At 38.1% G+C, this 27,124-nt stretch overlaps 1 protein-coding gene across 1 annotated transcript in view; it reads left to right on the plus strand.

The window, feature by feature from the left end:
* Positions 1-27,124, plus strand: part of MEMO1 (mediator of cell motility 1) — an 83,798-nt gene that overhangs the window by 999 nt on the left and 55,675 nt on the right. The window lies entirely within an intron of this gene.

The raw sequence follows: 27,124 nt of genomic DNA on the forward strand, positions 1-27,124 counted from the left end.
TGGTACCCTCTGATGGGGGCAGCACCGCGGCGCGGAGGCGCGGGGGCCTCCCGTCCTTTGTCAGTTCGCATTGTTCCTGTCACCCAGGAAGGGCCGCTGGAGAGGGCCTCCCGCTCTCCAGTCGCTCCCAGCGAGCAGGTGCCGGCGCTGCCGAGCGAATTAGATGAGGTTTGAGCGAATTCAGTCTGATGGCCGCATTGCCTAAAACACTTTCCAGCTCTTTAAAAAAGTGTAGGGACTTTCCCTTTAATAAAGCTCTTCTTGGGATGGTTGCTTTCTGGGATTACTTTCAGGCTTCACATTTCTGGTAAGTTAACAAAGTTCCACTGTGATTTCTAATAGATTTTAGCCATTTGGTAGTGGCTTATCAATAACTAGACCTAACTTTTTAAAAAAACTTTATTGTTGGAAGTATTATATATGTCCCCTTTTTTGTCCCCCCCGCCCCCCCCGCCCCAGGCCCCCACCACCCCACCCACGGTGGGCGTCCATGGGTTATGCATATATGCATCCAAGGTCTTTGGTTGTTCCCCCCTTCCCTCCGAGATAGACCTAACATTGAACCGGATCATGTCTCCCTTTGCAACTAGGTGGGTTGGATAGTGACAGAGTTTGTGAGAAAACAAAGATTTTATTTTTTATTTTTTTAAAAAAATATATTTTATTGATTTTTTACAGAGAGAAGGGAGAGAGATAGAGAGAAACATTGATGAGAGAGAAACATCGATCAGCTGCCTCCTGCACATCCCCCACTGGGGATATGCCCGCAGCCCAGGTACATGCCCTTGACCGGAATCGAACCTGGGACCCCTCAGTCCGCAGGCCGACGCTCCATCCACTGAGCCAAACCGGTTTCGGCAGAAAACAAAGATTTGGAAGAAAATTCATTCCTCTGAGGTTGCTAAACCAGCTCATTAAATACACACACTAAACTGACTCACTGGAGATTTGCTGTGTTAAGAAGACACAAAAGAATTTTATGATTGGATTTGCAAGCCTAACTCTTAGCTACAGTTTTAACTAAATTACATTTAATGGTTACAGTGGCTCTCCTTCTTGGTCCTCGAGTACTTCGTAAACATTTAATCAATTCTTACAACCTTAGAATGTCAGTTAAGCTTTTCTTGTTCACCATATGGGGATGTGCCCAAAACTCTACTAAGCCAGCGACAGAACAAAATTGATGAATGGGAGTCCCTGGTTCCTGGGTTTGTTCTCCAGTGAGTGAATTATTAATAGTAAATTTATCAATGGATAATAGTCTTTTCAGGGTTGTAAATTTATAAGCTTTCTTCAATGTGTTTTGAAGAGTAAAAAGTCTCAGTATTCACTTTCATAGCCATCTTTTGGTTAATTTTTTTTGGTTTTGTTTTTTATACTTTCTATAAATGTTTTAAACGTTTTCTGTACTTGGCATTGGAATGTGGGCAAATGATTCTGGAGGAATTTTTATAGCTTCTTGGACATTCTTTTTTTTTTTTTTTTTTTAAATATATTTTATTGATTTTTTACAGAGAGGAAGGGAGAGAGATAGAGAGTTAGAAACATTGATGAGAGAGAAACATCGATCAGCTGCCTCCTGCGCACCTCCTACTGGGGATGTGTCCGAAACCCAGGTACATGCCCTTGACCGGAATCGAACCTGGAACCTTTCAGTCCGCAGGCCGACGCTTTATCCAGTGAGCCAAACCGGTTCTGGCAAGGACATTCTTTGTGTAGTAAAATAAGGCACAGTTCACACTTTGAACTTGAAAAAGACTTCAGTAATCACAAGTAGAGGAAGAATCCGTTAATCCAGCTCAAAACAGCCTGTGATTATAGCTATTTATCAATAGTAATCCAAAATGGAGTATTTTCTAAAAAATTTAAAATATTTTACCTTTCCTAAATTCTGAATGAAATCAATAATGCCATTTTGGTAATGTGAATTGGCACAGACAACTTTATTTTAAAAAATTCAGACTCTATGTGGCTTTTGTACATGTGTATGTATACATGTATATGTGACTTTAAATTTGAGTAATAATTTAGGGGGGAATTTAAAGCAATTTAGTTGTGAAATCTTTGCATTTTAAAAAATAAATGAAAATGTAGGTAAGTAAACTTTGACTTGATCTAGTGAGTTCTATATTTAATATTATCCCAGTATATCTATAATGATAACATTGACCATTGGAAAAATTCTGCTTGTATTATTTTTGTTTCCCTAATAAACTAGCCCTAAAAATGTGTAATAGGAGAGTAATATACTTGGGGATTGTCATTCTGTGGTTCCTATGGCATTCACATTGCATCTGTGGAGTTAAAGTGTACAGTTACTGATATAAGGTAAGGGTGAAATCATATTTGCTTCAGTTAATAGCTAGTTTATTTATGTATTTTTAAAAAATATTTTTATTGATTTCAGAGAGGAAGAGAGAGGGAGAGAGAGATAGAAACTTCAATGATGAGAAGGAATCATTGATTGGCTACCTCCTGCACACCCCCTACTGGGGATAGAGCCTGCAACCCAGGCATGTGCCCTTGACTGGAATCCAATCCGGGAGCCTTCAGTCTGCAGGCCGATGCTCTATCCATTGAGCCAAACCAGCGAGGGCAATAGCTAGTTTAGAAAAAAAGTGCGTGTGTGTATACATATGTATACTACATACATATACACATATGTCTTCATTTTTATTTAACCCTTGTTATATGCTAGATCCATTGGTAGAGAGAACTGTAAATTATTCCATGCCCCCAGGAACATACAGTTTATTTGAAGTAAGTAATAGCACAGGACAGCAAGTAAATATCAGAATAATTGAGACAGTGCTCTTGGGAGCTCTGAGGAGGGTGGAATCACTTCAGTGTAGGATTTGAATTGTGCTTTGAAGAAGGTATTTGTGCAGGTTTGGAAAGGAGGAAAGAACATGGGGGAACACTACAAAGATACAGAGGCAGGTAAATGTAAGTAGGTCAATTTAATAAGAATGGAAGATTCACCCAGGGGTGAATCTCGTTGGAACTAGAGTATAGATGACTATGAATGCTATGCATCATAGGGATTTGACTTAGTCAGTAGGCAGTCAGGACCTATGGAGAAGTTTCTGTGTAGGGGACTAATAATAGTGTAGCATTTTAGGGAAATTAATCTCTAGGTAGGTTAATCCTCACTTCTTTATGGGTGTACAGCAGGGATCAGCAAACTTACTGCACTCACAAATCCAGCCTGCTGTCTTAAAAAAAAAAAGTCCACTAGCTAAAAATGGTTTTTAATTTTTAAAAGGTTTAAAAACAAAAACCAAGAAGTGCAATAGAGACCATATGTGGCCCCTAAAGCCTAAAATCCTTTTTATTTGGTCCTTTACAGAAAAAACTTGCCAACCCTTACTGTAGGTTAGTGGTGTTCATGGTGCGATCTCTAGACCAGCAGTATAATGTGTCTGTACTCTACATTTTCTCCAGATTCGTTACAGCTTGCATTTCATTATGTCAGGCCCTTTTATCTCCTGCAGGACAGTTATAACTGCCTCCTAACCGGCCTTCTTTCTGCCAATCTTATCCCCCTTAACTCCATCGTCTACATTGCTCCCTGAATAATCTATCTGACCACATAATTTCTTTACATAAATCTCACTGCCCCATCTAGCCAATTGGTTAAGGTCTAATAACTCCCTTGGTGACTTGGCATCTTTCTGTTTCTTTGGCCACTTCCACCCACCCATCCCAGTTCTTGCCTTTATTACCCTTAAGCAACAGTTAGCAGCTGTTCTTTGTTTCTTTAAATACACTGTACAGTTTCTTATCACTGTGCTTTTGCCAAGCTGTTCCCTCTGTTGGAATGCACTTTGTCAGGATAACTCCTACTCACCTTTTATTTATTTTTTAAAATTTTTATTTATTGATTTCAGAGAGGGAAAAGAAGGGAGGGAGAGAGAGAGAAATATTGACTTGTTCCATCTGTCCATGCATTCATTGGTTGATTCCTGTATGTTTCCTACCTCTCGGTGGAACCTGCAACCTTGACATGCTCCAGTCAATTGAGCTATCTGGTCAGGGCATTCCTATTCACCTTTTAAAGATTCAGGTGCTAACACCTCCAAGAAACTTATTCTAATGCCTTTTCTCTCCCAGTTTATCTTTAAAAAAATTTTTTTTTTTTTAGCCCAGCTGGCTTGGTTCAGTGGTTGAGCATTGACTCATGAATCAGGAGGTCACGGTTTGATTCCTGGTCAAGGCACATGCCTGGCTTTCAGGCTCATTCTCTGGTGTGGAATGTGCATGAGGCAGCCGATCAATGATGTTTCTGTCTTTCTATCCCTCTCCCTTCCTCTCTCTGAAATCAGTAAAAATAAGCTATTTACTTTTTCATATTGATTTGTAGTTCTTTCTAGACATATCTAACAAGCAGTCTTGTTAGATATGTCTGTTACAAGTATCTTCTACTTTGTAGTTAGCTCTTTTTGCATTCCAGAGGGATCCCTTACAACTTAGTATTTTCTGAAGTTGGTATGTTTATATCTTAAGTGAATATTTATTATAGGAGGGATTCTCCCTCCCTCCCCCCCTTGCAAAATGGTTTTTATATTGATGGTATCTTATAATTGCTGGTATCATAGAATTGAGGAAATATATCAAAGTCTGATGATTTCAAAGCATTCTTGATGTGCTTGTATGATATATATCTAAATTGAATTTTTACTTTTTTTATTCATTCTGTCATTTCTAAACATATTTAATACAGTTATATCAGGATTCTATAGTTGGAAAAACATGACTCTTTTTTTTGGCATGTACCTTGAATTCTAGAGTGTCAAAATATATTTGGTTTTTGAGAAATTGAAAAACTGCTACTAGAATTGTTCTGATTTGGAGAGAAAAAACTATATAATATTTAGTTTTGAAATGAACTTTTTTGGATTACTAAATATGATTTTCTGTGTGCTGATTTTCTTTTGCATCTCATCCTGTTATTTTATCGTAGAGAAAGGTAAGAAGGAAAGAACAAATTTAATTGGGAAACTATTGAAATTATTGCTTGATTAATTCTAGCTCTTTCTCACTTTCCTTCTTGTCCTTTCACATGAAATTTTCAAGTCAAAGTTAACTTTTCTATCTCGGTGTAGGTTTATATTATCTGCCTTTGGGTTTTTCTCCATTTGAAAGAAGAACAAGACTGCAGCAAATAAAATGTTGTATTCCATAGGTACATTCTATATGTGTGTATATAATCTTTAATCTTCAAAAGGATGCTACGAAGTTAGTTTTATGTCCATTTATGGATGTGGAAACAATGACTCAGAGTGGTTGAGTAACTTGTTTAAAGTACAACAAGTAAGTGGAAGAGCCAGTTTGATTCCAAAATTAGAGTTTAGTGCTAGGGGCAGGGAGGTATGGTGAGGTATGCTGCCCCAAACACTGAACTTTTCTGTTCCATTTCAGGGATTTTCAGAATACAGTATGGACATTTAAGTCACACTTGTATATCACAGTTTATAAAGCATTTTCTCATACATTTTTTGATTTTCACAATAATATTATGATTAGGTGTAGGATAAGTAAGGCAGGCTGGTCTTTATTTACCCTCCACCTTGGTATTTTACTGATGAAAAACTAAGAGAGGGCTAAATTGTCTGAGACATACTACTGGTAAATGGTGGACCGAGGATTTGAACCTAGGCCTTCTAGCTGAAGCCTTCTGTTCTTTCTGTTTATTGTAATGCCAGAGTAAGAAGTTGAACTATTTTGGAAACAGTAAGCAATCTATAATTGTCAGGTAAGTAAGTACTTAGATTAAATAAAAGCATAACTAAAAACATTTGTGAATTTTGAATATTATTCATATACTATAAGTACTGACAAAGGAGTTGGTATATTTGAATTAGATTAGTCCTAGAATTGGAATTGGGCCTAACAAACAGCACTTTTGGAGAAGCTTTGTTTCAGTATTGGACCAACAGAGGTCTGTGAAAGGTACTGCTTGCTCTAGGGACTAGGTGTGTATGTGGCAAGAGATGAAACAAACAAAAAAATCTCTAGAGTTTATCTTCTAGGAGACAGACTATACATAAGGTAAATAAGTAAAATAGGCAGTATGTTTTTTTGTTTTTTAAAAAAATATACATTTTATTGATTTTACAGCGAAGAAGGGAGAGGGGTAGAGAGTTAGAAACATCGATGAGAGAGAAGCATCGATCAGCTGCCTCCTGCACACCCCCTACTGGGGATGTGCCTGCAACCAAGGTACATGCCCTTGACCGGAATCGAACCTGGGACCCTTCAGTCCCCAGGCCAACGCTCTATCCAGTGAACCAAACCGGCTAGGGCAGTATGTTTGATAGAGGGGAGTGCTATAATTGCATATAGAATTATAAATTAGATAAAGCAGAGCTAGTGCATTAGCAGTGTTACAGGATGAGAGAAATTAGCAATTTTAAATAGTATGGAAGGGAATACTTCATTAAGATGACATTTGAACGAAGACTTGAAGTAGTTGAAAGAACAGGCTTGCATTCTAGATCATTTTAAGGGCTAGATAATTTTAGGCCACAGCAAATTCAAAGGTCCTAAGACTGGAGCAGGCCTGGAGTATTGGAGAAACTTCAAGTAAGCCATTGAAGCTGGAATGAAGTGATTTGGGGCAGAGTAGTGTGAAATGACATACCTGGAGCAGAGGCATAAAGCTGTGGTCAGATGATACTGGGTCTTGACCATTGTAAGGATTTTTACTTGAGTGAGAAGATTTAGAGCAGTTGTTGACATGCTCTCATTTAGACTTACTAGGATCTCTTTGACTGCTATGTTGAGAGTAGACTACAGTTAGGGAGTGGTGAGGGCAGTGGCAAGGGCAGAACCAGGGAGACCAGTTAAAAAGAAAGCAGTAATCCTAGTGAGAGATGGCAATGCCGATAGCAGTGGGGGTGGGTCAGAAGTGAGTTGGTTACTGGATATAGTCTGATGGTAGAGCTGAAAGCATCTGCTGCCATACTTGAAGTGGGGTGTGAGAGAATGGAGGAGTCTTGGGTATCTCTTAAGGTTTATCCCTGAGCAGTTGTAATAATGGAGTTGATATTATCTGAGGAAAGATTGAAGAGAAACACGTTTGGAGAGGGAAGGTTAGGGAGTTCAATTTTTTTCTCTCTTACGTTTGAGATGTCTACCATGTCAACTGTATGCCTGTATTTAGAGTGTAGAGGAAAGGACTAGACTGGAGATGTAAATTAAATGATTATTATATAGATGATATTTAAAGCCAAGTGTCTGGATAAAATCACCATAGGAATGAGAGTAGCTAGAAAAAAGAGGGGCCTTCAAACATTTCCAGCTTGAAGAGCTTGGGGAGGTGAGGGTGATCATGCAAGGAAGACAGATTAAGTATCTCGTGAGTAGGAGAATGAGATGTCCAGGGATCCAAGAAAAGAACGCTTTAAGCCATCACAACACAATTTATATAGATTTCTCTGGGCCTTTTTTCCTTGACAAACACATTTATGTCTGGTTTAAGCCACTCTGGTCTTAGCCACCTCTCATGCTCTGGCCAATGGTTCCTAACCAGTTGCTTACTAGTAGTTTCTGTTCTGTTCTTTACATGGCAGCCTAAGAGATGCTTAACAATGTAAGTAAGATAATATTCTTTTTTCAGAACCCTCCCATCATACTTAGAATTTATTCAAAGTCCTTACCAAGACTTAGCAGGTCTTATATGCTCTGACCTCTGTTATCTTTCTGATTTCACCTCCTACAACTTACCCTTTACCTTATTCTGTCCCAGTCATTCTGGCCCCCTTGCTGTTCTCTAAATATGTCAAGCTTATTTCTGCTTTAGGACTTGTTTTTTAAAATAGATTTTTTGAATAGTTTATTGATTTTTTTTTTTTTTTAGAGAGAAAGGGAGAGGGCGATAGAGAATCATTGATCGGCAGCCTCCTGCACACTCCCTACTGTGGTTTCATCTTACAACCCTGGCATGTGCCCTGACTGGAATTGAATTGTGACCTCCTGGTTCATGGGTCAACACCACTGAGCTACACCAGCTGGGCTGCCTTATGACTTTTGCATTGTACTTCATAAGATTGACTAATTCTGGCTGGGTAGGCAAGGAAAGGATATTTTTATTGAGTCCTTTATTTTGATAGTTACAATTAGGAGGGGAAATAGGAAGAGGTATTGAAAATGGGTGGCATGGCTCTTCCCATGAGAAACAGTAGTCCTTGGAGAGAAGCCTTTGCAAAAAGCGTTTAAGTTCAGGAAATGTTGCAGCTGGTTTTTCCCTTTGGGTCCAGACAACTAAAATAGACTTGTTTCATGGCTCATTACATGGTCTGCCTTGGTGTGTGTTTGAAAATAATGTATGTTTAAATGTTAATTAGGCTAAGTCAGTGATTCTCGACCATATGGCCCTTTATTATTATTATTTTTTTTTTTAAAATATATTTTTTATTGATTTTTCACAGAGAGGAAGGGAGAGAGATAGAAAGTTAGAAACATCGATGAGAGAGAAACATCGATCAGCTGCCTCCTGCACATCTCCCACTGGGGATGTGCCCGCAACCCAGGTACATGCCCTTGACCGGAATCAAACCTGGGACCTTTCAGTCCGCAGGCCGACGCTCTATCCACTGAGCCAAACCGGTTTCGGCTATTATTATTATTATTTTTTAATATATATTGTATTGATTTTTTACAGAGTGGAAGGGAGAGGGATAGAGAGTTAGAAACATCGGTGAGAGAGAAACATCAATCAGCTGCCTTTCACACACTCCCCACTGGGGATGTGCCCGCAACCAAGGTACATGCCCTTAACCAGAATTGAACCTGGGACCCCTGAGTCCGCAGGCTGACACTCTATCCACTGAGCCAAACCGGTTAGGGCAGCCTTCTGGCCCTATAAATACAGTTCCTCATGTTGTGACCCAACCATGAAATTATTTTTGTTGCTACTTCATAACTGTAATGTTGCTACTGTTATGAATCGTAATGTAAATATCTGATATGCAGGATGGTCTTAGGCGACCCCTGAGAACCCCTGGGCTAAGTTATTACTGTATTTAAATCTTCTACATTCCTATTGATTATCCATTTATTATTTCTGTCAATTCCTGAGAACAGTGTTGAAATTTCTAAATATAATTCTGAAATTGTCTTTTTTTTTCTTTTAGCTTTGTTAATTTGTTGTTTCATGTTTTTATTTTTATTGATTTCAGAGAGGAATCAATAAAAGGGATAGAGAGATAGAAACATCAATTATGAGAGAGAATCATTGATTGGCTGCCTCCTGCATGCCCCAAACTGGGGATTGAGCCTTTAGTCTGCTGGCCAGCGCTCTTTCCACTGAGCCAAACCAGCTAGGGCCGTTTCATATATTTTAAATGTCTATTATTTGATATGCATGTTTTGGATTACGTTTTTTTTTTTTTTTTTTAAATGAACTCTATCATTACTATGCACCTTTTTATTTCTGGTAATATTTCTTGTTCTGAAGTGTTTCTTATTTAATATTAATAAAGCCAATCTAGCTTTCTTTCTTTTTCTTTTTTTAATACATCTTCATTGATCTCAGAGAAGAAGGGAGAGGGAAAGAGAGATAGTAACATTGATGTGAGAGAGACACATTGATTGGTTGCCTCCTGCACACACCCCGACCAGGGCCAGGGATCAAGCCTGCAACCAAGGTACGACATGCCCTCAACCAGAACCGAACCCAGGACCTTCAGTCTGCAGGCTGACGCTCTATCTACTGAGCCAAACCGGCCAGGCCCAATCTAGCTTTCTTATGGTTAATATTTACATGGTAAATACTTTTTCATCTGTGTCAGGGCTCACAGAGACCACCTTGCTGTTAGATGTCTGGCTTATTTCACTTAACATGTTTGCAAGGGTGATACATGCAGAATGTATCAGAGTTTTATTCTTTTTTAAGGCTGAATAATACCAATATATGTATATACCATATTTTATTTATTTCATCTGTTGATGGACATTTTGAGTTGTTTCCACCTTTTGGCTTTAGTATTGATACATCTATGAATATTGGTATGCAAGTATCTGCTTGAATCTGTGCTATGAACTCTTTTGGGTATCTGTCTAGGAGTTGAATTGCTGGGCCACATAATCTATGTTTAACTTTTTGAGGAACCACCAAACTGATTGCCACAGCAGCTGGACCATTTTACATTTCTACCGGCAATGCACGAGGGTTCCACTTTCTTCAAATCCTTACCAACAGTTACTAATTTTGATAATAATCATTCTGAGTATAAAGTTGTATCATTATGGCTTTGATTTGCATTTCTGTAATAACTAATGATGCTGAACATCTTTTCATATGCTTATTGGCCATTAGTATATCATCTAAACAGAAATGTCTATCCTTTGTCCATTTTTGAATTGGGTTGTGTTTCTGTTATTGAGTTGTAAGAATTCTTTATATATTCTTGAACTTAATCCCTTAACAGGTATATGAATTGCAAGTCTTTTCTCCCATTTCTACAGATTGTCCTTTTACTTTCTGGGTAATACTGTCATGCACAAAAGTTTTTAATTTTGATGAAATTCAGTTATATTTGTTTTTTACTCATGCTTTGGTGTTATATCTAAAAAAATCCCCCAACCATTGTTAAATCCAAGATAATGGAGATTTGCTTCTGTATTTTCTTTTGAGAGTTTTATTATTTTAGTATTTACATTTAGGTTGTTGATCCATTCTGGGTTAGTTTTGTATGTGGGGTGAGTTGGGGTCCAACTTGATTCTTTTGCATGTGAATATCCAATTGTCTCAGCACCATTTGTTGAAGAGACTGTTCTTTCCTCATTGAATGTTCAAATCAATTGGACATAAATGTTTGGGTTTATTTCTGCACTCCCAGTTCTATTCCTACCTGTCTGTTTATCCTATACCTGTACAACACAGTTTGACAACTATAGTTTTTTGTTTTTTTTTTTTTTTTTTTTTTTTTTAATATATTTTATTGATTTTTTACAGAGAGGAAGGGAGAGAGATAGAGAGTTAGAAACATCGATGAGAGAGAATCATCGATCAGCTGCCTCCTGCACATCTCCTACTGGGGAGGTGCCCGCAACCCAGGTACATGCCCTTGACCGGAATCGAACCCGGGACCCTTCAGTCCGCAGGCCGACGCTCTATCCACTGAGCCAAACCGGTTTTGGCGACAACTATAGTTTTGTGTGGGTTTTTTTTTGCCCCATTTTTGAAAGGTAGTTTGGTAGGCATTGAATTCAGTGGGTATGTTGATATTCCTGTGTTTGTTTTTTAGCACTTTCTAAATGTTCTATTGTATTTTGGCTTGCACAACTTTTGAAAATTCTGTGGTTTTAAAATATTTGTTCTCTTGAATACAGTCTGTCCTTTTTCCTCTGGTTGCTTTATGCTTTTTAAAAAGCTTATTACCATTTTCCTGTTATTTTATTATCATGTGCCTTTGAATAGTTTTCTTTGAGTTTATCCTGTTTTGGATTCACCGAGTTTCTTGGATTTGCAGGTTATAGTTCGTGGCAAATTTGGAAAAATATTTTGTATTATTACCTCAAATATTTTTTCTTTTTACCCTCTTTGTTTTCTAGATTCCAGTTGAAAGTATGTAGATAGCTTAATATTGTCCCATATTTCACCGAGAGTTACTTTTTAAAAATATATTTTTATTGATTTCAGATAGGAAGGGAGGGAGAGAGAGATAGAAACAGCAATGATGAGCCCTAGCTGGTTTGGCTCAGTGGATAGAGCATTGGCCTGCAGACGGAAGGGTACCAGTTTCGATTCCAGACAAGGGCACGTGCCTGGGTTGCAGGCTCGATCCCCAGTAGGGGGTGTGCAGGAGGCAGCCGATCAATGATTCTCTCTCATCATTGATGTTTCAATCTCTCTCTCTCTCCCTCTTCTTTCCTCTCTGAAATAAAAAAAAAAAAGAAAAAAAAAGAAACATTAATGATGAGAGAGAATCATTGATCAGCTTCCTCCTGCACGCCCCCTCCTGGGGATCGAGCCCGCAACCGGGCAAGTGCCCTTGACCGGAATTGAACCCAGGACCCTTCCATCTGCATGCCGATGCTCTATCCACTGAGCTAAACTGGCCAGGGTGAGAGTTATTTTATTATTATTATTATTATTATTTTTAATATATTTAATTGATTTTTTTACAGAGCAGAAGGGAGAGGGATAAAGAGTTACAATCGATGCTAGAGAAACATCCATCAGCTGCCTCCTGCACACCTCCTACTGGGGATGTGCCCGCAACCAAGGTACATGCCCTTGACCAGAATCGAACCTGGGACCTTTCAGTCTGCAGGCCGCCGCTCTATCCACTGAGCCAAACCGGTTAGGGCTATTTTATTCTTTTAAAAAAAATATATTTTTATTGATTTCAGTGAGGAAGGGAGAGAGGAGAGAGAGAGAAACATCAATGATGAGAGAGAATCATTGATCGGCTGCCTCCTGCACATCCCCTACTTGGGATTGAACCCACAACCCTGGCATGTTCCCTTGACTGGAATTGAATCTGGGACCCCGATGCTCTATCCACCAAGCCAAAGCAGCTAGGGCTATTTTTTTAAAAAAAATTTTTTTACTCTCTGTGCTTCCTTTTGCATATTTCTTTTTCTATCTTCAAGTGCACTGATTTTTTTTTCTTTCACAATATCTAATTTTGTTTTTAATTCCATCAGTGACATCTTTTAAGTGTAACAATTAATATTTTCTAAATAGGTTAAATTAGATTTAGATTAAATTAAGAAATAGAGTACATTTATGTGTTTTAAAGTTAAAGGTATTAATTGAGAAGTGTCATTCCTATACCATTCCTGAGTATTCCATATTCCCCTTCCCTCATAGGTGGTTGCTTTTTGTCAATTTCTTGAATGCCAGCTTAGGGTTTTTTTAATGCATATACAGGCACATATGCATCTGACATCATTTCCTCCCCAGTTTTAGCAAATGGTAGCATATTATATAATTGTTTTATTCCTTGCCTTTTGTACATAACAAATTTAATGATTGAAGATACTTTTATTTTATAACAATCATTATTCTACCTATCACCTCCTTTTGTTTGGTCATTGCTTATTGTACTTCAAAGGAAGATACTCAATAGCTAAGTAATAAAAATATTATTAGGTTTCTAGCAGTTGTTTTCAAATTTTTTAGCCTCAGAATTCCTTTACATTCTTCAGAATTATTGATAACTCAAAAAAGCTTTTGTTTATGTAGGTTATATCTATCAATATCTATCATTTAAAAATTATAAACCTATTTATTTATTTATTTATTTATTTATTTATTTTAAATATATTTTATTGATTTTTCACAGAGAGGAAGGGAGAGAGATAGAGAGTTAGAAACATCAATGAGAGAGAAACATCGATCAGCTGCCTCCTGCACATCCCCTACTGGGGATACGCCCGCAACCCAGGTACATGCCCTTGACCGGAATCGAACCCGGGACCCTTCAGTCCGCAGGCTGACGCTCTATGCACTGAGCCAAACCAGCTAGGGCGTAAGGAGCATTTTTTTTTTTTAAATTCTTTATTAGTTAAGGTATTACAAATGTGTCCTTATCGTAAGTAGCATTTTTAATGAAAGTCACTGTCTCTTCCAAAACAAGGAAAATATGAGATTGACATTTATTACATTTTTTGCAACTGTCTTTATGTCTAGCTTAATAGGAAACAGCTGGATTCCCATAGCTATTACTGCATGCACTCTGTTGTGATAGGTTCTTTCACTAAAGCATATGAAGGAAATCTGGCCTCATACAGATATGTAGTTGGAAAAGGGAAGAGTATTTTAACAGACTTTTCACATAATTGTGGATATCCTTTGATGCTATACTAAAACCCCAGTGGTAGTTAAAAAATAAAACTGTTTTATTGAAATATAGTTGACATAAGTGTTCTCTGTTTAGTCCCTACATATAGTGGTTTTCAACCATGGGGCCCTATCCCAAATCTTTTGAGTCTTTTGGATTCCTCTGGGAATGGGGATTCTGGCTTGTGTGGTTTTTTTAAAAGCACTGTGGATGATTCTGATGAATACTTTGCTCTAGTGCTTCGCCATTAGGTGATTCAGGATCTGATTCTTCTGAATTTGTGCTGTTGACTAACTTAACCTATGAGAACGGAGGAAACTGACTGTTTAAGTGAACACAGACTGATTAGTTTATCTAGCCTCCCATCTCTGCTTTGTGTAGAAGTCTTTGACTCCTGCAGGGCTGGTGTTGCGCAGTGGTTTGAGCATCAACCCATGAATCAAGAGGTCACTGGTTCGATTCCTGGTCAGGGCACATGCTGGGGTTGCGGGCTTGATCCAGGATCATGCAGGAGGCAGCCAGCCGATCGATGATGTTTCTGTCTCTCTATGCCTCTTCTTTCTTCCTTCTAAAAATCAATAAAAACATATTTAAAAAATGAACTAAAAAAGTTCTTACAGTATTTGAAAATTCCATTGCTAATGTGTAATTTAACACTAATGTAATTTAACAATATGTTTTCAGTTTAAAAATAATTGTATTTTTAAATAACTGAGTTAAGACATTTGTGTTTTGGACTTAGATACAGTCTGCCTACCGTTTTGTTCATTATCCTATGTAATAAAAGCCTAATATGCTAAGTGTTCAACCGTCTGACCAGTCGCTATGACGCGCACTGACCACCAGGGGGCAGACGCTCCGACTGGTAGGTCAGCTTGCTGCTGGGATCCAGCCAATGGGGACTGGGCAAGATGGGCTGGACACTCCCTGGAGCCCTCCTGTGATCTCTCCCCGGCCCCGACCATGCACTGGTGGGCCTGGCATACGTCCTCTCACAATCCGGGACCACTCGGGGGTGTCGGAGAGCCGGTTTCAGTCCCATCCCCGTAGGCCAGGCCGAGAAACCCCAACAGTGCACGGATTCGTGCACTGGGCCTCTAGTCTGGTGTAATAAATAAAGATTGGTTTCTACATATTAGTCTACCACAGTGGTTCTCAACCCATGGGTTGCGACCCCTTTGGGGCTCAAATGACCCTTTCACAGGGGTCACTAAATACATCCTGCATATCAGATATTTACATTACAATTCATAACAGTAGCAAAATTACTGTTATGAAGTAGCAATGAAAATAATTTTATGGTTGGGGGTCACCACAACATGAAGAACTGTATTAAAGGATCGTGGCATTAGGAAAGTTGAGAACCACTGGTCTACCAGGAAGTATTTATTAAATACAAGTATGTTTAACTAAGAATTTTGGAAAGTAGAAAATAAGAACATATGAATCCTTACCAAAACTCAGATGAGCCAACAACTAGTGTAGGGCATCTGGATTCTATTTAATGATTATTGCCAACATTTATTGAGTCTTTACTATATGTTAGGCATTTGCCCTTATATTTCTTTTAGTATAAAAACCATGTAAAAAAGCTTGGGCTGTTCAAGGTCACAAAGTTTGTGCTGGTGTTCCAACCAGCTGGCTCCACAATTGAAACTAGAAACCACCATTCTACATTGCTTCCCATACAAGGCTTTGCATAAATTATCATTCTAGATTATTAAACATTTATGGTTATTTGAAAATAAATGTTAGGGAATCATGTGACTTGTAAAACATTTTATTTTGTGAAGTTTCATAGTGTCAAATCAATAAAAGCAAAGTAATCTTAAAAATCCAAAATATGTAAAATTAAACTTTTTAGTCATGCATGTTGCATAAACTATACAGTGATCATGTTTCAATATGTTGGTCTTGTAATTAAAACACTTCTTCAGGCATAAAAACTTTCCGTGGCTCCCCATTGTCTATTTGGAAAAACAAGCAAACTCCTTAACGTAGGCTTTAAGAGGTCATTTATTCTAGCTCTTCCCTTTGAACTGTGTTTCCTTCAACTGGAATTGTCATTTCTACTTCTGTGCTTGTGTTCATAGCTTCCTTCTGTTTGGAAACACGCTGCCATTTTCTGCCTCTCTAGTTCTACTTTAAGACGTCATGTAAGTTCATGTTTGTGCTGTTCTTGAGTGCTTGTCTACTTTCAACTCTCTTTAAAACTTTTAGCCGTAACCGGTTTGGCTCAGCGGATAGAGTGTCAGCCTGTGGACTGAAGGGTCCCAGGTTCGATTCCGGTCAAGGGCATGTGCCTTGGTTGTGGGCACATCCCCAGTGGCGGGTGTGCAGGAAGCAGCTGATCAGTGTTTCTCTCTCATCAATGTTTCTGGCTCTCTATCCCTCTCCCTTCCTCTCTGTAAAAAATCAATAAAATATATTTTAAAAAAACAAAACAAAAAAAACTTTTAGCCTGAGCCAGTTTGGCTCAGTGGACAGAGTGTTGGCCTGCAAACCAAAGGGTCCTGGATTCGATTTCGGTCAAGGGCATATAACTTGGTTGCAGGCTCCTCCCCGGCCGAGGGCTTGTGCAGGAGGCAACCAGTCGATGTGTTTCTCTCTCATTGATGTTTCTCTCTGTCTTTCCCTCTCTTTTCTACTCTCTCTAAAAATCAACGAAAATATAAACTTGGGTGAGGATTAACCAAAATTAAATAAATAAATAAAAACTTTAAATGGAGAATTTGCTTCCTCATTTGCCTCCTTATTTCCTCCCATCCAGTTTAGTTGAGGAGCACTAATTTTAATAAATTTTAATAAATTAGTGCTCCTCAACTACATTTGAAATTAGCTATATTAAGAGCCTGGAAGTTAAATACCTTATTCACAATTTATGGGCCAGTTGAAGACAAAGTGGGTTGTATATGCACTCTAACTTCTGGACATTGTGGGTTCTTTTAAATTGTCTATATTTTTATTTATTTATTTATTTTTTAAAATATATTTTATTGATTTTTTACAGAGAGGAAGGGAGAGAGATAGAGAGTTAGAAACATCGATGAGAGAGAAACATCGACCAGCCGCCTCCTGCACATCTCCCACTGGGGATGTGCCCGCAGCCCAGGCACATGCCCTCTACCGGAATCGAACCTGGGACCCCTCAGTCCGCAGGCCGACGCTCTATCCACTGAGCCAAACCGGTTTCGGCCAAATTGTCTATATTTTTTAATATGAGTATATATTTTAGTAATTTTTAGAAATGTGACTTGTTAGTGACCACTAATGCCTAGGTCATTATAATGTATATTAGAGGCCCAATGCACGAAATTTGTGCAAGGGACTTGGCCCTCCCAGCCGCGGCTGCCTCAGCCCCTTGCAGCCCCCGCTTCGTTTGGGAGGTGGTCCAGACGGTCGTTCTGCTGTTTGGTCTGATTAGCATATTAGCTCTTTACTATAAAGGATATCTTGACATTATTTTCAGCATTTTAATTTCTGCCATGTGTTTGAGAGTATAGACTCCTTTCTCTGCTCACCATTGCAGTGAATTTGCTCTTTTTCTCTCCTTCCTTTCAGTCTCTCTAGAGATAGTTTGTTTCTAGGCAAAGACACTTTGTTTTTTAGTACTCAGCCCACATGAGGGGTAGGGAAGAAATGCAATAGGATGCTTCTGTCTTTTTCTAGATGCCCACCAAAGGATGTAAGCTAAGTACTCTTGAGATCTGGGTGGCATCTCCCAGGTGTCTTGGTGGTGGGGCAAGAGTTTAGGAGTAGTGTAGTCTTTCACTTAACTGGGTTCAATGAGACCCTATTGTATATACATTGCCTGCTGAGTCCTATTATCTGTCACACGGACCTGGAGATGAAAATTTTCCTCAAACCCCAGCTTTGTCCAGTTAAAGCAGCCGTGTCCCATGAGAATGTATAACTTAGGTGTCATACTTGCCAAACTGGTCTTTATTTTTAACATTTTAATTCTTTACATTAGTTTTACTTTCCTACTGCAGACTGTTTAAATGGGAGAAACATTTTTTATGGCATTCCTATTCTGGCTTAAGACAAATCAGTGTACCCCCTAGGACTGTTATGACTTCACCACCTATTTCTGTTACCAATGGCCATTGCTTCATTTTTCTGTATGGTATCCAGTTAAAAACACAAGATTGAGTTGATTTAGATTTTGGTACTCTACACCTCTCCATAGATGCTTCAGAAGTTTTTCAGGGTTTTGTAGTTTGAAATGCTGGATTTTCAGATATTGATGCCATGACAAAACAAACTGTATGCATGTACACATCTTTTAATTTTTACTGAGCAGCCAATTTGAGTCATTAGAAAAGTACATACCATCTTAAGTATCCATTCATAAGTCATTGTTAAAAGCATGGAGTTTAGAATGCAAGGGTATGAAATGGAGGGTAGTTTTGTAATCAAGAAAATGAAAAGTGAAAAAGGAGACCTCCTTTGCAATTAATCTGAGGCACTTCTTAGAGGATTTATCACTCTACAACTGTGATTTTCAACCTTTTTCATCTTAAAAATTCTGTGGCACACCAAAGAATATATTTTTTGCTGATTGGACAAAAATATATGGTTTTGATTTATTCCTATGGGACAGCTATGTTGTATTTACTGTTGTCATTTTTTAATTTGACAATGTAAGGGAAAAGGGGTCAGGGCCCCTGACTAAGTAAGTAGTCAGGTATTACATGTTTTAAAACTTGTGGTGCTCTCGTTGAAAATGGCTACTCTCAGTTTGGTCACTAACAGAATAGAGGCTGTCTAGTATTAGGTTTGCTATTAGGGGATGCTATACTGCTAATACTGTTAGGGTAATACTGTAGGCAGTGCAAGATCAGAGACTTCCAGGTCAGGAGATGAGCCAAGTTGGTGCTGTAAGGGTAGAAACTGTTTGCAGTCAACCCTGCCTGGGTGTAGGCAGCCCTGGGCCCTCGTTGAAGCCAGAAGGTGCTCAAGTCTGCAGGTGCATTCTGTTGCCAAATGAAGCAGAATCAGGTAACTAGGATTCCTTCACAAGTTGAGATACCTGGAACTGTTTAAATGATGTGTGATGGTTTCATGGTTTGGCTGGGGGAAGATATTTAACATTTACAGGAAGAAATTATAAATCTTTAATAGAATAAAAATATTTAGTCTGGTTCTTTTTCTAAAATTTTCTAGATGACAGTTACTGAAGTTTACATTGAGTAGATTTTACTTTTCATTCTCAAGTATGATATCAAGTATCTTATCCAAAGTAACTTGTTTATACCCATTTTTTGTAATTACTGAGTATTAGTCACAGATGTTTGAAATTATATTTTATGTGTCATCAGGGTAAAATGCAGTCATGTTCATGCTTGTATTCTGCTGCAGCAAACGGTAGTTAGAAAAGGCCATAATTAATAGGTGTTTAAAAGTTGCTTTGATGTCCTTAGATGAAAGCTATGCTACCAATACCAAATGCTAGTATTTTTAATTATCACTCTCCTTTATAACATGAAATACTGGCTTGATTTCTATAGCGATGGCGATAGGATTGTTAACCTGTAATACATGTTTACTGTGAATGTGTAGAGGAAAATCTTAGAAACTGTTTATCTTATAAATAATTCACTTTCATATTCAGGATGTTTGGTATCTGTTTGAATAAAATTCCAAAAACATGCCTACATGTTGACTTTATCATGACATTAATAGATTGCTTTCTTTGTTGTGAGATATAAAAATGTGATTGCTAATGCCTAAGATTATATTTTATAAAGCGAGTGAATTTTTAAAAAACTATATTTTATTGATATTTTACAGAGAGGAAGGGAGAGGGATAGAGAGCTAGAAACATTGATGAGAGAGAAACATCGATCAGCTGCCTCCTGCACACACCCTACTGGGGATGTGCCCACAACCAAGGTACATGCGCTTGACTGGAATTGAACCTGGGACCCTTCAGTCCACAGGCCGATCCACTGAGCCAAACCGGTTAGGGCTAAAGTGAGTGAATTGATGTGTTTGAGGTTTTGGAGATTTCAAATTGAGAGACCTAGAAATGATGAAAAAGGAGGCAATGCTAGCTGCTTTTAGTTCTTGGACTAGTTTCATTTGTTCTCTCCATTTTCTTGTAACTAATCCTGTCTGCAACTACTTGCAAACTAAATTATTAGCATTAATCACTAAAAACTGATCACTCTAAGGTTAATGATTTCTCATAGTCACCAAATATATGGATTGGCATTTTCTTTTCATTCATTGCAGAGCATCAGATTCTGTTAATCTCAAAGATTTCATCTCTTTGCCTTCTTTACTGTATTTCCCCTTTTTCTCTTGTGCTGTACCCCTTTTCTTTCTCATTAGTTCAACTTGTTACTATGCCAAGTGTTTGTATCCTAAGACTCAATTTTTTAACATTTGTGCTGTCATCATCAACCTGTACACACACACAGTTCTTATCTGTCATCTTGTCTTTAACCACCTTAAATCACTCTGAAATCTACATTTCTGTCCTTAATCCCTTTTTTTCTGCACTTACCATTAAGGCTCTTTAAAACTGTACATCTTTAACTGGTTTTCTTATTGTCTCCTAAAACTTTTAGTGTGTCCAAGTCAAAGTTTTCATCTTTTTTTAAAATTTATTTATTTATTTTTTATTAAGTTATTACATATGTGTTCTTATCCCCATGTTACCCCCTACCCCCCCACTCATGCCCTCACCCCCCTGTTGTCTGTGTCCATTGATTAGGCCTATATGTTTGCATATAAGTCCTTTGGTTGATCTCTCCCCCTTCCCCCACCCTCCCCTAACTTCCCTCTGAGGTTTGACTGTCTGATCGATGCATCTCTGTCTTTGGATCTGTTTTTGTTCATCAGTTTATGTTGTTCATTATATTCCATAAATGAGTGAGATCATGTGGTATTTGTCTTTCGCTGACTGGCTTATTTCACTTAGCATAATGCTCTCCAGTTCCATCCATGCCAGCTGTGGGCAAACTACAGCCCGCGGGCCGGATCCGGCCCGTTTGAAATGAATAAAACTAAAGAAAAAAAAAAAAAAGACCGTACACTTTTATGTAATGATGTTTACTTGGAATTTATATTAGTTCACACAAACACTCCATCCATGCTTTTGTTCCGGCCCTCCGGTCCAGTTTAAGAACCCATTGTGGCCCTCTAGTCAAAAAGTTTGCCCACCCCTGATCCATGGTGTTGCAAATGGTAAGAACTTCTTTTTCACTGCAGCGTAGTATTCCATTGTGTAGATGTACCACAGTTTTCTAATCCATTCATCTACTGATGGGCACTTAGGCTGTTTCCAAATCTTAGCTATGGTGAATTGTGCTCCTATGAACATAGGGGTGCATATATCCTTTATGATTGGTGTTTCTAGTTTCTTGGGATATATTCCTAGAAGTGGGATCACAGGGTCAAATGGGAGTTCCATTTTTAGTTTTTTGAGGAAACGCCATACTGTTCTCCACAGTGGCTGCACCAGTCTGCATTCCCACCAGCAGTGCACGAGGGTTCCTTTTTCTCCACATCCTCGCCAGCACTTGTCGTTTGTTGATTTGTTGATGATAGCCATTCTGACAGGTGTGAGATGGTACCGCATTGTTGTTTTGATTTGCATCTCTCGGATGATTAGTGACTTTGGACATGTTTTCATATGTCTTTTGGCCTTTCTTTTGTCTTCTTTTGAAAAGTATCTATTTAGGGCCATTGCCCATTTTTTGATTGGGTTGTTTATCTTCCTTTTGTTAAGTTGTATGAGTTCCCTGTAAATGTTGGAGATTAAACCCTTATCGGTGATAACATTTGCAAATATGTTCTCCCATGCAGTGGGCTTTCTTGTTGTTTTGTTGATGGTTTCCTTTGCTGTGCAAAAGCTTTTTATTTTGATGTATTCCCATTTGCTTATTTTCTCTTTAGTTTCCATTGCCCCAACGTTTTCATCTTAAAACAAACTTTATGGTCTTTCTTAGTTCCATCTTTGACACTGGTACTGTCGTTCATCTAGCCCCAAGTTTAGTCATCCTTGACTCTTTCACTCACTCCTCTCCCATTAATTTAGGAACAAAGTTCTATTCTAATTTTGCTTAACACCATTTGGGAAATGCTGGCTTATAAAATTATGGTTGTTTGAGTGGTTGTCTGTCTGTCATCTGTCAAATTGGCCCAAGTGTACATGGGTTTGGGAGCGAGTTTTTACACCTTTAATTGAATTTTTGTGACTGTTGTGGTTCAAAAGTAGGTGCCAGTGCCAGTTGTCTAAGGCCTCTTAAAGGTGCTAGTGCCTGAGCACAGTTGTGGCTCTCAGAACTTTTCCGGTATGATCTTCTGGGAATAAGAAAACCTAAGTGTTTTTCAATTTGGGCAGCTTTTACATTAACATGTTTGCTTCAGGGTTAGGGAGTTCAGTGAAAACAGTCCAGAGGGATAAGAAAAGGGTTTGGCAGAATGGATACACACATATTGCTTAATTACCATATTAATTGTAACTCAGTCTCTGAATTTAGTCCCCCCTAAAGCATCAATCTCAGAACTCCATGGAAAACCTTTGGTGTTGATGTTCGTTATGCCTGACTATTATTTCTTTTCTGCATATCTGATACCTGGCATGCCCATCTTTCAGTCTATGTTAGACATGTTTTCTTGGTTAGTAATCAAGGGAGAACTTGCTGAGATTCTTTTTGTTTACATTTTATGGTTGCAAAATTAGAAACAATTCTTTAGATGGATGAGCTGGCACATGCAGTGTTTAGCGAAAGAAGGAAACAGGCCTCAGACATGCCACAACAAAAGTACAAAACCAAAAAATCGTATTATTGTTAATTGCTTCAAAAAGCAATTCACTTCTCTAGGTTGTCTGGTAAATGCTTGCTGGAGAGGTCAGTGAAGAATAACTGAAGTCCTTGCTAGATCAAAGACAAACAAAACAAAACAAAAAAAACCCCCTGAGAAACACAAACTGTTCAAACTTAAATTTTGTTCATTGGAGAATTACAAAGAAAGATATTAATAAGGTTTTTAATGTCCTCTTTTCTAGATCATTCTTTTCTGGACTGTTTCTATAGTCTCTGATTCTATCAGAAATTTGGTGATGGACATCACTTTTAGGGGGAGTGCAGTAAAAAGGGAAATTCCTTCTTGCTAATAGGGAAATCTTGTCACATTGGTCCACATATTTATTATTACTGCAGGGTATATATTATTGGTCAAATAATAGTTCTCAGCAGTTGGGTTTTATTAATTATGACCTAGATTATTAAATGTTGTAGGTACCATCTTAGGTATAGCAATGGTTTGTTGTTAGTTGGATTTAGCATTTACTAGTGTTTTTCCATGTCTGTAGCAGAATTGTTTATGACTTCACTAGAGGCCTAGTGCACGAAATTTGTGCACTTGGCGGGGGGGATGTCCCTCAGCTAGGCCTGCGCCCTCTTGCAATTTGGGAGCCCTTGGGGGATATCTGGCTGACAGCTTAGGGAGCGGGCCTAAGCCGTCAGTTGAACATCTTTAGCGCTGCTGCGGAGGCCAGACAAGCTCCCACCATTGCCGCTGCACTTGCCAGCCCTGAACCTGGCTTCTGGCTGAGCAGCGCTCCTCCTGTGGGAGTGCACTGACCACTAGGGGGCAACTCCTGCATTGAGCATCTGCCCCCTGGTGGTCAGTGCACATCATAGCGACTGGTCGTTCTGCCATTTGGTTGATTTCCATATTAGCCGTTTATTATATAGGATGGTATGATGTTATGTGACTGCACCATCTTTTTTTTTTACTTAATATTAGAAGCCTGGTGCACGAAATTCGTGCACAGTGTGTGTGTGTGTGTGTGTGTGGGGGGGTGGGGGGTGTTCCCCTCAGCCCAACCTGCACCCTTCCAATCCGGGACCCCTCGGGGATAACTGGCAGTCGGACATCCCTCTCACAATCCTGGACCGCTGGCTCCTAATTGCTCACTTGCCTGCCTGCCTGGTTGCCCCTCACAGCCCCCCTGCTGGCCTGGTTGTAGTCAGCCATCTTGTGAGAGTGTGATGGTGAATTTGCATATTACCTCTTTATTATATAGGATTTGATAAGTAGTACATGTACATAGTGCAAAATGTAAAGATACAGAAGGGTATACAGTGAAAAGTCAAGTTTTCCTCTCCTCTTAGTTTCCTTGTCAGGATGCAATCACTGGTAGCCTTTTCTTTTGTGTTCGTCTAGAGCAGTGGTTCTCAACCTTCCTAATGCTGCAACCCTTTAATACAGTTCCTCATGTTGTGGTGACCCCCAACCATAAAATTATTTTCATTGCTACTTCATAACTGTAATTTTGCTACTGTTATGAATTGTAATGTAAGTATCTGATATGCAGGATGTATTTAGGCGACCCCTGTGAAAGGGTCGTTCGACCCCCAAAGGGGTCACAGCCCACAGGTTGAGAACCGCTGGTCTAGAGCTATGCTACATAAATACAAACCAGTACATAATCATGTATGATATATGTGCACACACAAAAATGAAAATATTTTGTACCTTCTGTTCAGTACCATGCTTTCTTTTTTTCCTTAGTTAAGACATCTTCCATAGAGGGTCATAAAATTTTGCCTCATTGTTTTCCAGTTGCTGAATATTTTACTTTATGGATCTAGCAAAATTTATTTAACTAGTTTTGTTTTTGTGGATGGTTAGATTGTTTAAGATCTTTTGTTCAATCTGTTCACACACAGTCTACTGGGCCTGTTCCACTTTTTTCTGATCAACTTCTGTAAGTGAAAACTCTTAGAGAAGAAAATCTGTATTACAGAGTAGGGTGAGAATGTGTTAATGTCTATAAATCAGTTTTGTGGTGAAAATATATGAAAAATGAAAATTCTAACTCTTCCATTTATCCTAAGAAACTTTTATTTTTTTAGCAATGCTTGAGAAGTGTTACCTTGTGTGGGTAGTGTTATCCTAGTCCTGATTCTTTTCAATAAGACAGACTTGTTTTATTTTTCCACATATTATGTTTTGGATTTGGTGCTACATTATACATATTTACTAGTATCAACTGGCTGATTGTAATCCAAAGGGAGAAAAAAACCAAACTCATGCCAGCTGCAGTTGGAAGAAAATAATCAATCCTGGTTAGATATGCATTAAGGAAGTATTGTGGACCCAACTGTAAGCATTTGACCACGTGAGGTAGTTACCTTCTGAGATCCCTCACTAAAGCACTTGACCCTCTGTTAGACACTTCAATTTTTAGTTACAAATAGAATTGTGGGAGTTTTGAAATGATTATAGATGTTGTATTGTTATCTATGTTCTTATGAATTTTTGGACTAAAACAAGGTTTGAAAGAGAATTTGAGTTTGTGTACTACTTAGTTTTTTATGAATCTGAGTTCATTTTCCTTTGTCATCAGGATTGAGAGAAAAAGCTGGGGAGACATTGATAGAAGTGAGAGGCTAGAAACAGTTAAAAATAAACTTCCTTAAATGTTAAGCAGTGGGTAACTTATGGCTTCAAAACAGTTTGAAGGCAAAAACTCATGCATTTCTATATTGCTAACATAGACATTATGCAATTTATTGATTGTAATGAAAAATCTCAGTTATAAGTCATCTAGGAATCTGTTAGCTGCATTCATTCATACATATAGCATGTGCACATAAACTCATTTATGGCCGTGGGCCTCACATTTTAATGTCTGTCAGTCACTTGGAGAGGTTGTTAGAAACTTGTTAAAAACACTTGTTCGCCATAACCAGAGATTGTGCTGCCATAGCCCTGGGGTGAGACTCAGAGATGTGTCTTTTAAATAAATACATGAGAAAATTCTGGTCTGTAGACCACTTTATATCTATTATAGGAGAAAGTGTTATAATTTCTAAAAGGATGAAAATTATACCCCATTAGTTAAAAAGATTTAATTGCAAGAGCACATGGAACATCTTCAGGATTGTGTGTAATTTAAAACAGCAGTACAATGCAGCATAATCGGCTTGGTTTTAAGTTTGACTTGTCTTCTGTAAAGGCCAATAGAAGTAGTTGTTTGCTAACCATTAGTAATGGATAACTTGTGTTTGGCAAGAACACTGACAATCATATAAAAAATAAATATCTGAGAAATAAAATATTTTTCTTAGAAATGAAAATTGCTTTGATTAAAGTGATAGAATGTTTAACTTATTTTGAAATGCCAAATATAATTACGGTAGGGCATTACATTTTTATTTTTATCAAATGGGGCATGGGTTAAGTTACTAAATCTTTTAAAAATCTTTTAAAATATTTTCAATATGTATGGTCATGCATAGTGCATTATGAAAGGATGCAATTTTGGATATGGTTTTGAATATGTGTATTGAAATCTTAAAAAGGCTCGTAATGATTTATATAGTAATTCTACTTTTGGGGCTCTCCAAAGGAAGTAATTTTAAATATAGAAATAGATACATATTATATAATTTTTTACAAAAAATGGGAAACAACTAAACATCTTAATATAAGTAATGTTTAAAGAAGCAGTGATCCATTCACATAAAGAAATATTACTTAACTATAAAATTTTCTTTAAAAAAAATGTTTTATTGATTTCAGAGAGGAAGGAGGAGAGATTAGAAACATCAGTGATGAGAGAGATCATTGATTGGCTGCCTTCTGCACTCCCCCTACTGGGGGTCAAGCCCCCAACCCAGGCATGTGTCCTTGACCAGAATCCAACCTGGGACCCTTTAGTCCGCAGGCCGACGCTCTATCCACTGAACCAAACCAGCTAGAGCAAAATTTTCCTTAAAAAGTTCATAATATAGGGAAATGCTTATGCTAAAGTATGTAGATAAAGCAGGTTACAAAATTTTATATCATTTTAAAGACTAGGAGGAAATTTGTAAAATATAATTTTGGTGCTTTTTATAACTGGGATTATTATTTTTTCTTCCTTCTTAATATGTATTCTCCAAATTTTCTATATCGGACATACAATTTTTTTAATAATGAAAAAAATGGCACACAAAAATCAGTATCTTGATCTTTAGATACTATAATCAGACACTATCAAGGGATTTAATGGCATCATTTGATAAGGAATTTGTTTAAAAACAGAGGAGTGGCAACAGATAATCCAAATTAATAGACTGTTAAAGGGATTAATGCTAAACCTATTTTCAGATTACAATTTTGTAAATGACCTGGAGAGAGATGTATCTTGTGGTCCTCCAACTTTGCAGGACTTTTAGTTTGAAATGCCAATGGAATTGGCTTTAAGTATATAACAATTTTGAGAAACTGTATATGAGTGAGCAGAAAAGTGTTAAGGGATTTCTAGTTGGTTGGTATGTGTTAAAGATTGCTCATTTTGGATGGTTAATTGTTCCTAT

This window comes from Myotis nattereri (assembly GCF_964212035.1).
Source record: "Myotis nattereri genome assembly, chromosome: 10".
Classification (NCBI taxonomy): Eukaryota; Metazoa; Chordata; class Mammalia; order Chiroptera; family Vespertilionidae; genus Myotis; species Myotis nattereri.